Source organism: Gossypium arboreum, chromosome 6 (genome assembly GCF_025698485.1).
Source record: "Gossypium arboreum isolate Shixiya-1 chromosome 6, ASM2569848v2, whole genome shotgun sequence".
NCBI lineage: Eukaryota > Viridiplantae > Streptophyta > Magnoliopsida > Malvales > Malvaceae > Gossypium > Gossypium arboreum.
Window position 1 is genome coordinate 16,829,180 of NC_069075.1, and position 10,624 is coordinate 16,839,803.

A 10,624-nucleotide genomic window follows, 5' to 3' on the forward strand; every position below is an offset into this window, starting at 1 on the left:
TTTGATAAACCGTAAATTATACATATTTTACCCCATGGTTAATGCATTTTATAGATGATTTCTCATTAGAATTGGTGAATTCGATGCTCCTAGTGCTTTAATTTCATTTTTTATACTCAAGAGAGCACCAAGAGTCAAAAGGAGCCAAAAACGAGCTAAAAAGGGACAAAACAGAGCAAACCAAGAAGATGACACGGCCTAAGCCTTGCCACACTGGCAGCTCACACGCCCGTGTCTTTCGAAGGTGTCGACCAAGGCTTTCACAATTCACACGGCCTGGCCATTGACCCATACGACCGTGTGTAATTTAACGGATCAAACACGGCCTGGCAATCACGTCACATGACCGTGTCACACGGGCGTGTCCCTGCCGAGCCCAAGTTAAGTCCAATTTGGAAAAGGCCACTTTTAAAGGTTTCTAGGCATTCCAAAGCCTATAAATATATACTAGAGGAGGAGGAAAAGGATATGGAGGAGGGGGTAAAGAATTACCCCCAGGAAGCCGATTGATCCATCTCAGAAGCCGGATTCATTATCAAGACTGAAGATCTCTTCTCAATTTCCCTTAGGAGTTTTGGGTTTTTTTTATGTTTTGTATTCTTTATTCTTCGAAGATGTTTTATTATTTAGTTATGAACTAAACCCCTAAATACCTAAGGGGAATGAAACCTAAGACGAATCTTGTTATTATTTTCTGAATCATATGATAAATATTTAACTTGTTCTTAATTATGTGTTCTTAATTCTTGTTTTGATATCCCAGAATACTAATTCAAGACACGCTCTTATTCAGAGGAGGAATAGACCCTGTCTAAGAGTACATTTTTCATAATTAAGCGGAGTTGATTTCGCGCCTAGAAATAGGGTGATAAGATTTTACTGAATTAGGGTGAAACCTAATAAGGGGATCCATAGATTGAGTTAATGCAACCCTAGAATGTTAATTAGAGAAAAGTCCCAGTTATTCAATCTAGGGATTAGACGTTATTAGTCTTGAATAGGGATAATAACAAAACTTAGGGATATCTACGGAACCAGTTGAATGAATAAAGCGTCCGATTCGGAGCCAGAATAACAAGTAAAGTCTAGGTGGATTTTTCCTTAGGTATTGTCTCAAGTCAATCGATTTTCCCAAAAGCAATTCCTCAATTCTTTTCTCTGTGCGTTCTTAGTTTAAATAATTAGTTAATTAAAACAAACCCTTTTATTCTTAGGCTAGATAATAAAAAGATAGTTATTACTAGTACTTTTGGTTCCCTTGGGTGCGATATCCCGGTCTTGTCATTACTATACTATTGTTCGATAGGTGCGCTTGCCTTTTTGTCGTGATAATAGTTAGTCTAAGTTTGATCTTCATTATAAATATTTATTACTTGTTATGAATCACGCGATCACAGTTGCTAAAAAGGGCCTTCCCAAAATTAAATGAACATTACTATCCTCTTCTATGTCTAAAACAACAAAATCAACTGGGAATATAAATTTGTCAATTTTAACGAGTACGTCTTCAATGATACCCCTAGGAAATCTGATAGTTTTATCTGCTAATTGAATGCTCATCCTAGTTTGTTTGGGTTTCCCTAGTCCTAGTTGCTTAAACAATTTGTAAGGCATAACATTGATACTACCCCCTAGATCAGCCAACTCATTATTAACATCTAAACTACCAATTAAACAATGAATCTTAAAACTCCCTGGATCTTTTAGTTTGTTGGGTAGGTTACTCTGAAAAATGGCTAAGCAAACCGCGTTCAGCTCCACATGCGACCTTTCATCTAACTTTCGTTTATGTGCTAGAAGTTCCTTTAAAAATTGGACTGCGTTCGGCATCTACGAAAGGGCTTTAATAAACGGTAAGTTAATATGTAGTTTCTTTAAAAGTTTAAGGAATTTACCAAATTGTTCGTCTGATCGGTCTTTCCTTATCGCATTGGGGTATGGCAAACGAGGTTTATATTCTGTAATTACCGGCGTTGGCTCATTGTAGCCTACCTCATCCTTACCTTTGCTTACCACCATTTCTGGCCTTGGTTCTGCAACTAGCCCTTCCTCATATTGAAGGGCAATTGCGTTGAGTTACTCCCTTGGGTTAGATTCAATGCTGCTTAGCAGGCTACCTTGCGGTCGTTCGAAAATCAATTTGGCGAGCTGTTCAATCTGAGTTTTGAGCCCCTAGATTGATGCTTGTTAATTTTTTAGTGTCGTATCAGTATTCTAAAAACGAGTCTCTGACACCGAGATGAATTTGGTTAGCATCTCTTCAAGGTTCGATTTTTTCTCCTGCTAGTATGGTGGTTGCTGAAAGCCTAGAGGGGGTGGTGGTTTTTGATTTCTTTGGCCTCCCCATGAAAAATTTGGGTGATTCCTCCAACCTGCACTGTAAGTATTGCTATAAGGATTATTTTGAGATCGAGGATTATTACCCATGTAATTTAACTGCTCGTTCTCCATGTTGTGACCATAAGGTGGGTATTCTGAATTGCTCGATCCACCTCCATTTGCTTCGCACTGCATTACTAGGTGAACCTGTGAAGAACTAAGAAAACCATCAATTTTCTTATTCAAGAGTTCTACATGATTAGAGAGCATGGTGACCGAATCAACGTTATAAACTCCAGTTGTTTTCGTTGGCTTTGTCCTCATGATTTGCCACTGATAGTTATTCAATGACATCTCCTCTAAAAATTCATAGGCATCTTTAGGTGTTTTATTATTGATCGTTCCGCCAGCAGCTGCGTCAACCATTTGTCGAGTCGAAGGATTCGGGCCATTCTGAAAAGTTTGAACCTGAAGCCAGAGTGGTAACCTATGGTGAGGGCATCTTCGCAAAAGGTCCTTATATCTCTCCCATCCATCGTAGAGCGCCTCTAAATCCATCTGCACAAAAGAAGAGATATCATATCATAATTTGGCTGTTTTAGCCGTGGAAAATATTTTAATAAAAAATTTTCGGTCATTTGTTCCCAAGTAGTGATTGACCCTCATTGTAACGAGTTCAACCATTGTTTAGTTTTGTTCCTTAACAAAAAAGGAAACAACCGAAGGCGAATGGCGTCATCAGAAACGCCATTAATTTTAAAGGTATCGCAAAATTCTGGGAAATTTACCAAGTGAGTGTTGGGATCCTCGTCTTGCAAACTATCAAGCTGAATAAACTGTTGTATCATTTGAATTGTGCTAGGTTTCAGTTCAAAATTATTTGCAGCAATAGCAGGTCTAACTATATATGACTCAGTTCCTATTAAATTAGGTTTAGCATAATCATACATAATGCGCGAAGCAGGATTTTAATTAACAGCAATTGCAGGAGGTAGCGGATTTTCTTGGTTTTCAGCCATCTCCTCGGTTGTGGTTTGAATATTGTCCTCTTGCTCGTTCTTTGTGTATCTTAAGCTTCGCCTTATTTCTCTTTGGTTTCTGCGAACTGTGCGGTCAATCTCACTATCAAAAAGTAATGGTCCTGACGGGTTTCTTCTAGTTATAAACTATAAAACCTGCCAGAAAAAGGGAAAATGAAGAATTAGTAATAAAAATTAGAATAAAATTTAAATTGCAGTAAAAGTAAATGGCTAAAGTAATAAAAATCGAGTGTTCCTAATATTTTAGTTCTCCGACAACTACGCCAAAAACTTGATACGTGATATTCGTGACAGGTTTTAAATATTTATAATGAATCGTTCTTGAAACTAACTATTATCATGATGAAGGCAAGTGTATCTATCGAACAGTAGTATAGTTTTAGCAAGACCGAATTGTCGAAACCAAAGGAACTAAAAGTTCTAGTAATGACTGTCTTTTTATTATCTAGCCTAAGAATAATGGGGTTTGTTTTAACTAACTAATTAACTAAACTAAGAATTCACAGAAAATAGAATTGGGAAATTACTTTTGGAAATACGATTGAATTAAGACAATACCTAAGGAAAATCCACCTAGACTTCACTTGTTATTTGACTCTGAATTAGACGATTTATTCATTTGACTTGATCCGTAGAAATCCCTAAGTTATATTATTATCCCTCTCGAGACTAACAACGTCTAACCCTAGGTTGAATAATTGAAATCTCTTTCTAATTAACTCCCTAGTGTTGCATTAACTCGATCTATGGATCCCCTTATTAGGTTTCACCCTAATCTAGCAAAATCTTGTCACCCTATCTCTAGGCGCAGAATCAACTCCACTTAAATATGATAAATGTACTCTTAGACAAGGTCTATTCCTCCTCTGAATAAGAACTTAACTTGAATCAATATCCTGGAATATCAAAACAAGAATTAAGAACACATAATTAAGAACAAGTCAAATATTTATCATACAATTCAGATAATAATAACAAGATCTGTCTTAGGTTTCATTCCCCTTAGGTATTTAGGGGTTTTAGTTCATAACTAAAAAGATAAACATCTCGAAAGAATAATGAATGCAAAACATAAAGAAAACCCAAATCTCCTGAAGGGAAATTGAAGGGAGATCTTCAGTCTTGATGATGAATCCAGCTTCTGAGATGGATCGATTGGCTTTCCTTGAGCAATTCCTTACTTCCTCTTGTGCCTCCCCCTTCTAAGTGCCTCCTCAGGTGTTTAAATAGGCTTTGGAATGCCTAAGAGCCCTTAAAATTCACCTTTTCTGAATTGGACTAAGCTTGGGCTCGACAGGGACACGCCCGTGTGCGATTACTTTAGGCCGTGGTCGAGCCTGTTAAATAGGCACGGGTGTGTGATCCACCGTGTGAGTCATGCTTCGATTCTTCCAAATTGACACGGTCGTGTGGTATGCCTGTGTGAGGAGGTCTAGGCCATGTTGATTTCATACGTTGGCCCATTTTCTCCATTTTTGGTCCGTTTCTCGTTCCTTTCACTCTCCTATGCTCACCTAAGTATAAAATATGAAATTAAGGCATTAGGAGCATCAAATTCACCAATTTTAAGGAAAAATCATCCATAAAATGTGCTAAGCATCGGATAGAAATATGTATAAATTACGGTTTATCAGCCGTTCGAACTTACTAATGCACCTACTGTTTTTATGGATTTGATGAATCAGATCTTCAGGCAGTATTTAGATCAATTTGTGGTTGTGTTCATTGATGATATATTGATCTATTCCCGTGATGAAACCGAACATGCCGAGCATTTGAGACTTGTGTTACAAAATTTTCCAGAAAAATAGTTGTCTGTGAAGTTTAATAAATGTGAGTTCTAGTTACACGAAGTTAGCTTTCTGGGACATGTTGTTTCAGCATCAGTTATTCGAGTTGATCCGACTAAAATTTCAGCAATACTTGACTGGAAACCTCCAAGAAACGTTTCTAAAGTCCAAAGTTTTCTAGGACTTGCTGGTTACTATAGACGATTTATGAAAGGTTTCTCTATGATTGCAACCCCGATGACGAAGCTATTACAAAAAGATGTTAAATTTGAATGGTCAGAAAAGTGCCAAAAAGCTTTGATCAGTTGAAAGCCCTTTTGACCGAAGCTCCAGTGCTAGTTCAGCCAGAATCAGGTAAAGAATTTGTTCTCTATAGTGATGCATCTTGAAATGGTTTGGGTTGTGTACTGATGTAGAAAGGCAAAGTTATAGCTTATGCCTCGAGATAGTTAAAGCCACATGAAAAGAACTATCTGACACACGACCTAGAGTTGGCAGCTATTGTATTTGAGTTGAAAATTTGGCGTCACTATCTGTTTGGTGAAAAATGTCATGTTTATTCTAATCACAAAAGCCTGAAGTACTTGATGACTCAGAAAGATCTGAATTTGAGACAACGACAATGGTTAGAATTGCTAAAAGACTATGAACTTGTGATTGACTATCACCCGAGAAAGGCTAATGTTGTTGCTGATGCTCTAAGTCGAAAATCCCTGTTTGCTTTGCGTGCAATGAATGCACATATGGTTATGTCAGATGATGGTGCAATAATAGCCGAGTTAAAAGCAAGACCGTTATTTATTCAGCAGATTTGCAAAGCTTAGAAAGTCGATAATGAATTGATAGCAAAACGAGCTCAATATGATTCGAATGTTGATTCAGAATTTGAAGTGGATGCTAAGGGATGTTTGCAGTTCAGAAACCGAATATGCATTCCAAGAAATACACAGTTGATTCAGATGATTTTGAACGAAGCTCATAATAGTCGGCTATCTGTTCACCTAGGTAGTATGAAGATGTATAATGATCTAAAATAGCACTATTGGTGGCAAGGTATGAAACGAGACATTTCTGACTTTGTATCGAAATGTTTAGTAAGTCAGCAAGTAAAAGTCGAGCATTAGGTACCTTCTAGATTGCTACAACCGATCATGATACCTGAATGGAAATGGGACAGAGTCACAATGGATTTTGTATCCAATTTACCAATGACAACGAGCAAGAAAGATGCAATCTGGGTTATTTTGGATAGATTGATGATAAACTGTAATTTATACATATTTTTACCCCATGCTTAACACATTTTATCGATGATTTTTCCTTAGAATTGGTGAATTCAATGCTCCTAATGCCTTAATTTCATGTTTTATACTTAGGCGAGCATAGGAGAGCGAAAGGAACGAGAAACGGGCCAAAAACAGAGAAAATGGGCCAACATACGAAATCAACACGGCCTAGACTACCTCACACGGGTAGACCACACGGCAGTGTCAATTTGGCAGAATTGAAGCACGACTCACACGGGTAGAACACACACCCGTGCCATTCTAACAGGCGTGAGCACAGCATGAAGTAATCGCACACGAGCGTGTCACACGGGCGTGTCCCTACCGAGCCCAAGTTGAGTCCAATTTGGAAAAGGCCAATTTTAAGGCTTCTTAGGCATTCCAAAGCCTATAAATACATCCTAAAGGAGGAGGAAAAAGACACACACAGAGAAGGAAGCAAGGAACTGCTCAAGGAAGCCAATTGATCAATCTCAAAAGCCGGATTCATCATCAAGACTAAATATCTCCCCTCAATTTCCCTTGAGGAGTTTTGGCTTTTCTTTATGTTTTGTATTCATTATTCTTCTCAGATGTTTTTCTTTTTAGTTATGAACTAAATCCCCTAAATACCTAAGGGGAATGAAAGCTAAGATGAATCTTGCTATTATTATCTGAATTGTATGATAAATATTTGACTTGTTCTTAATTATGTGTTCTTAATTCTTGTTTTGATATTCCAGGATATTGATTCAAGTTAAGCTCTTATTCAGAGGAGGAATAGACTCTGTCTAAGAGTACATTTGTCATAATTAAGCGGAGTTGGTTGCGCGCCTAGAGATAGGATGACAAGATTTTGCCGGATTAGGGTGAAACCTCATAAGTGGATCCATAGATCGAGTTAATGCAATCCTAGGGAGTTAATTAGAAAGAGATTTCAATTATTCAACCTAGGGTTAGACGTTGTTAGTCTTGAAAGGGATAATAATATAACTTAGGGATTTCTACGGATCAAGTCAAATGAATAAATCGTCTGATTCAGAGTCAAATAACAAGTGAAGTCTAGGTGGATTTTCCTTAGGTATTGGCTCAATCAATCGAGTTTTCCAAAAGTCATTGGCCAATTCTATTTTCTGTGATTTCTTAGTTTAGTTAATTAGTTAGTTAAAACAAACCCCATTATTCTTAGGCTAGATAATAAAAAGACAGTCATTACTAGTACTTTTAGTTCCTTTAGTTCGACAATCCGGTCTTACGAAAACTATACTACTGTTCGATAGGTACACTTGCCTTCATCGTGATAATAGTTAGTTTCAAGAACGATTTATTATAAATTTATAAAACTTATCACACGAATATCATGATCAAGTTTTTGGCGCCATTGCCGGGGAACTAAGATATTAGGAACACTCAATTTTTATTACTTTAGCCATTTACTTTTCTTGTAAGTTAATTTTATTTTTATTTTTATTATTATTTAATTTACTTTCTCTTTCTCTTGGCAGGTTGTTATAGTTTATGACTAGAAGAAACCTGTCAGGACCACTACTTTTTGACGAAGAAATTTATCGCAAAGTTCACAGAAACCAAAGAGAAATAAGGTGAAACTTAAGATACACAGAGAACGAGCAAGAGGATGATATTCAAACCCCAACCGAGGAGATGGTTGAAAACCAAGAAAATTAGCTACCTCCTGCGATTGCTATTAATCAGAATCCTACTCTGCGTACTATGTATGATTATGCTAAACCTACTTTAACAAGAACTGAATCGACTATAGTTAGGCCTGCTATTGCATGCGAATAATTTTGAACTAAAACCTAACACCGTTCAAATGATATAGCAATTTGTTCAGTTTGATAGTTTGCAGGATGAGGATCCAAACACTCACTTGGAAAATTTCCTGGAATTCTGCGATACATTTAAAATTAATGGTGTTTCTGATGATGCCATTCGTCTTCGGTTATTCCCTTTTTCATTGATGAACAAAGCTTAACAGTGGTTGAACTCGTTACCACGAGGGTCAATTACTACTTGGGAACAAATGACCGAAAAATTTTAATTAAAATATTTTCCACCAGCTAAAACAGCCAAATTACGTAATGATATCTCTTCGTTTGTGTAGATGGACTTAGAAACTCTTTACGATGCATGGGAGAGATACAAGGACCTACTGCGAAGGTGTCCTCACCATGGATTACCTCTATGGTTGCATGTTCAAACATTCTACAATGGTGTGAACCCCTCGACAGGACAGATGATTGATGCAGCAGCCGGGGGAACCATCAATAACAAAACACCTGAAGAGGATTATGAATTTATTGAAGAGATGTCACTGAATAATTATCAGTGGCAAGTCATGAGGACTAAGCCAACTAAAGCATAGGCGTTTATAATGTCGATTCGGTTACTATGCTGTCAAATCAGGTAGAACTTCTAAATAAAAAGATTGATGGTTTACTTGGTTCTTCGCAGGTACATCTAGTGATGAGGTGCGATTCGAATGGAGGAGGAGCATGCACAGAATATCAACGCTTTAACGCTAGCATCGAGGAGGAACAAGTCCAATATATGGCTAACAATAACTCTAGATCCCAAAATAACCCATATAGTAACACTTATAGTGCAGGTTGGAGGAACCATCCCAATTTCTCGTGGGGCGGTCAAGAAAATCAAAGGCCACAACATCCTCTGGGTTTTCAACAACCACCTTATCAACAGGAAAAGAAACTGAACCTTGAAGAGATGCTATCTAAATTTATTTCGGTGTTAGAAACTCGTTTCCAGAACACTGAGACAGCACTTAAAAATCAACAAGCGTCGATCCAAAGGCTCGAAACTCAGATAGGCCAGCTGTTCACACTAATCTTCGAATGACCACAAAGTAGCTTGCCAAGTAATACTGAACCTAACCCAAGGGAACAGCTCAACGCAATCAATGTTTAAGATGAAGAAGGATTCGTTGAGCCTGAGCCAGAACCAAGGCAAGAAACTGAGATAAGCAAAGGTAAAGGGAGGTAGACCACAATGAGTAGAAACCGGTAAGTACAGAATACAAACCTCGTGTGTCATACCCTAATGCGACAAGGAAAGACCGCTCAGATAAACAATTTGGTAAATTCCTTAAACTCTTAAAAATTACATATTAACTTACCATTTATTGAAGCTCTATCGCAGATGCCAAACACAATGAAATTTTTCAAGGAACTTTTAGCAAATAAGCGAAATTTGGACGAGGCATTGCATATGGAGCTTAACGCAGTTTGCTTAGCTATTCTACAGAATAAACTACCCAACAAATTGAAAGATCTAGGGAGTTTTACAATTCCTTACTTAATTGGTAGTTTAGATGTTAATCATGCTTTAGCTGATTTAGGGGCTAGTATTAACATCATGCCCTACAAAATGTTCAAACAATTAGGTCTTCAGAAATCCAAACAGACTAGGATGAGCATTCAATTAGCAGATAAAACTATAAGATTTCCTAGGGGTATTATTGAAGATGTGCTAGTTAAAATCGATAAATTTATATTTCCCGTTGACTTCATTGTTCTAGACATAGAAGAGGAAAGCAACACTCTTTTGATTTTAGGAAGGCCCTTTTTAGCAACTGCTAAAATGATTATTGATGTTGACACAGGTGAGCTCACACTTCGTGTGGGAGACAAAACAATCACCCTTTAAGCTAGCAATTCTGGTAACACATTGAAAATTGAAGGTGATCGTCTAAACTATTCTACTGAAATTGACAATATGGTGCAACCTACTTTGTAGGAAATGAGTCTGAAGGAAGTACATGAGCCATTCTCAAGCAATAGTAAAGGACCTATTCATGAAGAACGAAGGCTACAAATCGAGGAGCTAGATGAATAGCGGACACATAAACCGAGAACATGCGATAAACCAAAACTACACTAAGATGAGCTCAATACCTTTCCAAATCAACTTAAGGTTGGAGATAACGTTTTATTAGATGTCGCAGATCCTCACATTGTCATTGCCAAACCAAATGAAGAAATTCATCTTACGGTACTTAGCATTTTTCCATTCGGTGCAGTTGAGGTAAGTCATCCCAAGTTCGACACTTTTAAGGTAAACAATACTTGCCTAAAACCTTATTTTTATGAGATTCACAGCAGGAATGAGGAGTATATACTCCTCAAACCACCATGACCATTGAATGGAGAGGAAAGTCGAGCTTAGACTATAA

General features: G+C 37.5%; 2 non-coding genes across 2 annotated transcripts; one reads left to right on the top strand and one right to left on the bottom strand.

Moving 5' to 3' along the window:
• Positions 1-2,803: 2,803 nt before the first annotated feature.
• LOC128294559 (small nucleolar RNA R71) lies at positions 2,804-2,910 on the top strand. Its single transcript, XR_008284869.1, has one exon. It is a non-coding gene; the product is annotated as a small nucleolar RNA R71 (small nucleolar RNA).
• A 5,597-nt stretch (positions 2,911-8,507) lies between these two features.
• On the bottom strand, positions 8,508-8,613 carry LOC128294511 (small nucleolar RNA R71). Its single transcript, XR_008284820.1, has one exon. It is a non-coding gene; the product is annotated as a small nucleolar RNA R71 (small nucleolar RNA).
• Between the last annotated feature and the right edge of the window lie 2,011 nt (positions 8,614-10,624).